This window comes from Manacus vitellinus, unplaced genomic scaffold, assembly GCF_001715985.3.
Source record: "Manacus vitellinus isolate BGI_N305 unplaced genomic scaffold, ASM171598v3 scaffold_1_pilon, whole genome shotgun sequence".
In the NCBI taxonomy this organism is placed as follows: domain Eukaryota; kingdom Metazoa; phylum Chordata; class Aves; order Passeriformes; family Pipridae; genus Manacus; species Manacus vitellinus.
The window spans coordinates 50,989,042-50,995,131 of NW_021939396.1; the positions used below are offsets into that span (position 1 = coordinate 50,989,042).

At 41.1% G+C, this 6,090-nt stretch overlaps 1 protein-coding gene across 2 annotated transcripts in view; it reads left to right on the forward strand.

Moving 5' to 3' along the window:
- Nucleotides 1-630: 630 nt before the first annotated feature.
- LOC103759190 (microtubule cross-linking factor 1) overlaps nt 631-6,090 on the forward strand; it is a 50,247-nt gene continuing 44,787 nt past the window's right edge. The window contains exon 1 of one of the 2 annotated variants that reach the window (XM_029959446.1): nt 631-677. The gene's annotated coding sequence lies outside the window, so the exon portion shown is untranslated. Of the gene's footprint in view, nt 678-2,745; nt 2,821-6,090 lie in introns of those variants that run through there. The other variant, XM_029959447.1, reaches the window with a different exon arrangement.

Below are 6,090 nucleotides of genomic sequence, written 5' to 3' on the forward strand. Positions count from 1 at the left end.
TTCCATGTCTTAAAAAAACTTGCTTACAAAGGGATATAAAGATTTGCAAAGCCAATCAAATCTGATTTATAAAGTAAATTCAGAAATACCCAGAGAGTTACCTGGTCTTTAGCTGGGCTCCTCAGTATATTTGCTAGCACAGATTAACCAATTATGTTACACCACATAGCTTAAACATGAATGTCCTTGCCTATTTTTTGGGAGGGGGTTGCTTTCCTCTGAGGTTTCCACAATGTGTTTCACATCCACTGTAAGATTCTTGGACTTCTGCCCCGGATTAATCAAACATGAATCATTGCCCCATGCAAAAAGGAAGTTTTGCCAAAAAACTGAGGTGGTCCTTAGAAGAAAAGCGAGAAGTAGGGAGTGTCCTCGCTCTGTGAAGTTTTAACTAATTTTATTCCTTGTTTTGGTGGGAAATTTTGTACATTGAAAAATTCACTGACAAGGACCTGATCATCTTGGTTTTTTAAACAATTACTATGAAAAATGAAATCCCCAGCTGCTCAGGAGAATATTATTTCTTTCTCCTAAATTAATTGTATAGTGGTGAGCCCTGCCAAACTTGCAGGCTTTGTGTTTAGCTTGTCAATAACTCAGCATTGCTTCTGTTGCAGAGTTCCCTGAAGAGAAGAGGCAGCAGAGAAATCCACAAAGAAAAAAAGACATTTACCCAGGTATGGTTTTCATGAACATGCACCTTTGAGCAAAATCACATGCTAAAACTCAAAATTTCTTTTTATGAGTTTTGACAGGGCCATCAGGCATATTAACTAGAGTGCAATTAGGCCTCAATCTACTGAGACCTCCCAGAGATAACATAGAAGCAATTTAGGACACAAGCGTGGTCTCTAAACTGTGCAGTTTCTTGGGCTCATTGTGCTTGTATCCATAGATTCAGGCTGCAGGTTTTCTACAAGAGAAAATCACCTTTCCTCACAAAGTAATTGGATCACAGCTTAGGGACTAACTAAATTTATACACAGTGCCAAAGATTTTGTGCTAATGAGTGTCTTGGCAGGGAATGCAGTTCGCACACTGCAACGACACCGCGCAAGCTCCCGTGTCGCAGCCCAGAGTCTGATCTCTCTGGTGTCAGGGGAGCAGAACATGAACTTGTGCTCCCCGATCTGAGGTACAACACAGAGCCTAAGCTACCCACTCAGTCTCCCTTTGGACAGTGGTTTTATTGGAATCATGTAGGTTGATCCTTCTCAGGAAAGCGGTCTGCCCGGTTTCCTCTGCTTTTTGTGCTGACCATAGGAGTTAAAGCTTTTCCCAGCACCCGTACAGTTACTGTTTATAGCCAGAGAGATGGGGATAGTATTTCACCTCTCTGGGAAAGGAGCCAAGAGTGACATAGTGCCTTCATTAGAGAAAGGATGCACTTCCCCTGCTGCCCCCTTGGCAGGATTAGTGTATGCAGCCAAGACCTATGGGTTGTCTAGCCTTAAAATCCATTGATTTGTAATAATAACCATAATTAGTAACTACAGTACATTGAACTTGAAGGCGTAGGACAGGAAGCTGAGTGAGCAGAGCGGGGGATTGGGGTGGCCAAGAGGCTTCAACCTGCTTTCCTGGGACATGGCAGACTGAGTGTCCCCGCCAAGGTGATACAAACATGGCTTAATCAGACCTTAAAATGGGGCACTGGGCTTTCTTCCTGCAGTGCCTGCTATGGGGAATTATTTAAGTCATCAGTCAGGTCAGAGAATTTATTTTTTCTTCAAGTCTGTAAAATACATGGATGAAATATATACACGTGTCTGCACACATACAGATTACAGATGAAGCTATGTGAAGGCACAATTGTGTCCACTGGGGTTTGTGGGCAGCACTGTCTTTCCTTTCCTCATTCCTGGAAATACATTGCTGTGCAAAGGGAATGGATTCTTGTGCTTGTTTCCTCTGCCCAAGTCCAGGCATTAAGAGTAGTTGTAGTTTGCCTTGGGAAGCCTTAAAAATGACTTCACAAAATTAACTGAGTAACCAAGGGTGAGCTCAGCACCGCTTGCAATGTGGGGAAGTGATCCCAGAAGCCACACGGGGAGAAAAACTTTTATGCTGTACACACACACATAGTAACTCATGCAAGGAAAGGATTTGAGCTTGGAAATGAAAACAGTTGCATCAGCACTCTGCAAGGTGGCCACTCAGTTAGCTTCACCAATTCTTTAGGGTAGGAAAGACTGAGAAACAATCTTATATACTGACATGGCCCAGCCTACAGGTACATGTCCTAGCTATCTCCCAGCTCTAGGGTGCTACCTAGAGCCTTCTTCAAACCCAGGTATCCATTCAGAAATGTATTCTGGTGGAGATCAGAGTGCACCACAGCAAGTGCCCAACCTGGTCAAACAACCGCTGGGGCCTGTGGCATGACCCAAAAGGGTTGGTACAGATATAGCCCAGTAGGATCAAAATGCTGCTCTTGAGGGACAACCATCCTAAATACACAGAGTTATTTCAAATACCCATTATATGTTTTGTGAGTGAGAAGCAACCACAAACTTAGATTCTGTGCATCCACATGCTTACAGATATGTACAGAATATGGCAAGACCGGTGCTTTTACTTACTGAGAACTCATCATGAAAATTAGCTGGAACACTGCACGCACTACAGGGCACATCAAGTAAATAATACACGAGACTGATTGTCTTGAAGTCGTGTAAAAACAGAATTCATGGTAGCACTTACTCACCTCTAGCAGTATTGAAGAAAAAAGTTTTTATTCAGCAGAATTGCAAAACGGAGCCTCTTGGAAAATACCAGGCACCAGGCAAAACACAAAGAAAAGTGGTTCTCCAGCGCAAGGTAGGAGTGCTGGCACTCAGCCAGATGCTTGGGTGCTGGTCATACTGCCCTGTTGTCAGATTTGCAACCCCAAAACTGCTTTCCCATCTTCTGCCTGGCAGTTCCCTTGAGCTGGTGGTGGTGGTAGAGGAGATGGCGTTGGCCTCTTTCTAGCTTTGTGTCTTCTTGGCAGAAAAGAAATATCATATAGAGGAATTTTTGATCAGCTCTTCATTCTCATGCCATCATTTACATTGCATAATGAAGTTAATTTATTTCCCGTACGTTTCATTTCTTTATCTCCACATTCTACATTTGTCTAAATTAGACTGCAGACTCTGTAGGGAGGGATCTTGGTTTTTTCTTTCTGCTTTTTTTCCCCATTAACATTCTTCTGAAGGACCATGCAGAGCCATGGTGCATTTGCATGCAAATAATCACTATCAGTAATCATTAGCTCCCATTTATCCTTAATGATCTCTTAAAGTCTGTGATGACCACCACGACTGATGGAACGTTTTTACACTACTGTTCCTTCTTTTCTTTTTATATGATTTGTCCTATGTACACCTTTTAGGAAAGCATCCACATACTGGATGTTTAATACATCAGGAGGCCACAGTCTGGATTCAGCCTCTGGGATTTAAGCCTCTAGTTTCTCCAAAAAGATGGAAAGGCTATTTTTTTTTTAAATTTTTTTCCCTTTCTTTTCATCCATGATATAACTTATCTTATGAACTATTATGAACTTGTGTCATGAACTGTTCTTAATTTTGGTGATTTGGCCTCTCCTCAGTTTGCCTTATATGTCAAAACTCTGCTTGTCTGTGTGGGTGTCTCACCCTCTCGCTGTTTCTACTTGGTTTCAACTGATCAAGAAATCACTGATATTTCTGTACACAAAGTTTCTGAGGGACAGGTGCATGAAGGTTGGAGTCCTACCCTTCTGGCATGCTTAGATCTGGCTGATAAATCTCTCCTAACCATTCTTTTCCTTTGGAAAAAAGCTGTCTGGGGAATGGGATTTTCAATAGTCGTGTTCCCTGGCAGGGAAGCGGGGAAGATCTAGAGCTTTCTCACCTTTCCAGATGGGATCCATATTTAGTAGGCAAGATTAACATCCGTCAGCTCTGTTGTTTTGTGTGAGGCTTGTATTTGCTTAAAGAAAAAACTTGTTTCTTTCAGCACTTGCAAAAGACAAAACTTAAAAATTTGATCCTTTAATTCCCCCCCCTCAAGAAAAAGAATTTGCTAAGACAAAACCTTGCAATAAAGTAATGCTGTTAAAGAAGTTAACAGTAGCTTTGTCCTGCTATAATAACATGCTAACTCCACAAATGCATTGAGTCATGCAGTGATGCTGAGCAAAAACATTGGGGCCCTGACCCTAAACTCATTGAAGCCTTTTCCTTTTCTTCAAAAGCTTCAAAATGCTGAGTGTGTTGTCACAACTGTGACACAGTGACTGTTATTTATACTGTTTGAAAGGCAGTGGGTGTCTGGCTGGAGCTCCCTCTGACCCCTGGGTAGGAGCTGGCCCCTGGTGTTCCCAGGCAGAGCAGAGGGGTGCCAGCAGGCTGCCTTTCCCTCAGACATCACTTCAGCTGCCTGCAGCTGGGGAGGTGCAAGGCACCGCCTAGTGCCACTCAAGGCTGGGCATTGAACCCAAAGGCAGACAAGAAGCGGGGGGGGGGGGGGGGGGAAAGAATGCTGGATTACAAAGACAGAATAAGAAAAATGTCCAATTAGCTATAAGCATAAATAAATAACCAGGAGTAATCATCCCATCTGTGAGCTCTGATGTGCAGCACTGGTCTGGCTGTAACTTTCCTTGTGATCTTTGTATTTCCCTAAAAGCAAAACCTACAGCTGTGGGGAAAAACTAATTCTCCATGGTAGAAGAGACAGAGGTAATGTGTTGTACAGCCCTGACCAAAGATGGTGCTTTAATCATACAGCCTTATTCAGCCAGAGCAACCAAAATTCAGAGTGACTCCAGCGGAGGCTGCATGGAATTTTGCCAGATTTTAATCTGATACTTAATTTGCACTTTTGAGTTATAAAGAGAAGAGCAATTTGCAAATATACGTGTGAAAAAGAGGAATGTGTATGCAAGGAGACAATAGAGAAGATAGAAAGCCCATCTTTTAGAGGCTCTGCTTCTAACCGATCATATGCACCTTGATTGAATTCATACAAAACTCTTATTTCTGGTGCCAGAAACATGATAACCAGAATTTTAGTCAGTCAACCCTTAAGCTGATTGCAGTTATGTTTGATTCTTGGTTATCACTGAAAACCAAGTGTTAACAGAAACTTTGACTATTTTTTACCTCTAATATGTTATTAACATGTAAGTTACTTTTTTACTATTAAGGTTTTTTTAAGTCCCAACCTGCAGCAAGCAGCATCAATAAGAAAGCTGACTGAGTTCAGAAGTATATAACCAATTACTTTTCTTATTAGTTATTAATAGCTGAAATTAAGACATAATTAGTATATATCTAAATAGAAAGGGATGAAATTGATCTAGGTAACATAGAAAACACTGTCACTAATGTGCTAGGATGTGTGCTATAGAAATTAAATAATTTCCTCAGATTGCTGAGCCGTAATTAGTTTTGTAATCTTTAGTTTTTTTCATTAGCCTGATCTGGGTGAACAATTAAAGTCAGTGATGTTTTCTTCTGGATTTGGTTTCCATTATTAGGAATTATAACAAAATGGTGTTTGTGAAAGATAACAGTGCTCCGGGGATTGAAATGAAGTTTCCATAGAAAATTGCACATATGTCCACATGGCCTACCAACAATGATAAAATCTACCGTCTCAAGAGATCATCTTTCAAGGCCTGCCTTCCATTATACTGCTAATGCTGATAAATGTGTCTCTTTCGAGGCCAAGTGCCTGTATCTCCATGACAATTCATGAAAGTGATTCATGCAAAGAAATTGTTCATCGGCTTAGAAATTACTTAACCTTGTCTCTTATTTCAGCACAATACACACTAGAGTTTTCATTTGAGTTGAGATGCAGCGCTTTAAAATGCCCAACACACACAAATAAAACAAAACCTTTTTATACCCTGATACTTCCTGAAAAATGCAGGTTTTCACATGGGATGTATTTGGATGTAAACACAGTTTAATGAATTTATCTTTCCTTTCTCACATGTTTTCACCAATCTCCCTTGTGAACAGTTGTCCATACCAGAAACAGAGATCACAATCTTCTCCATCCGAATAATAACAGCAGCAGAGACAACAGTTGCTTCCTATTTGGAAAATTAGT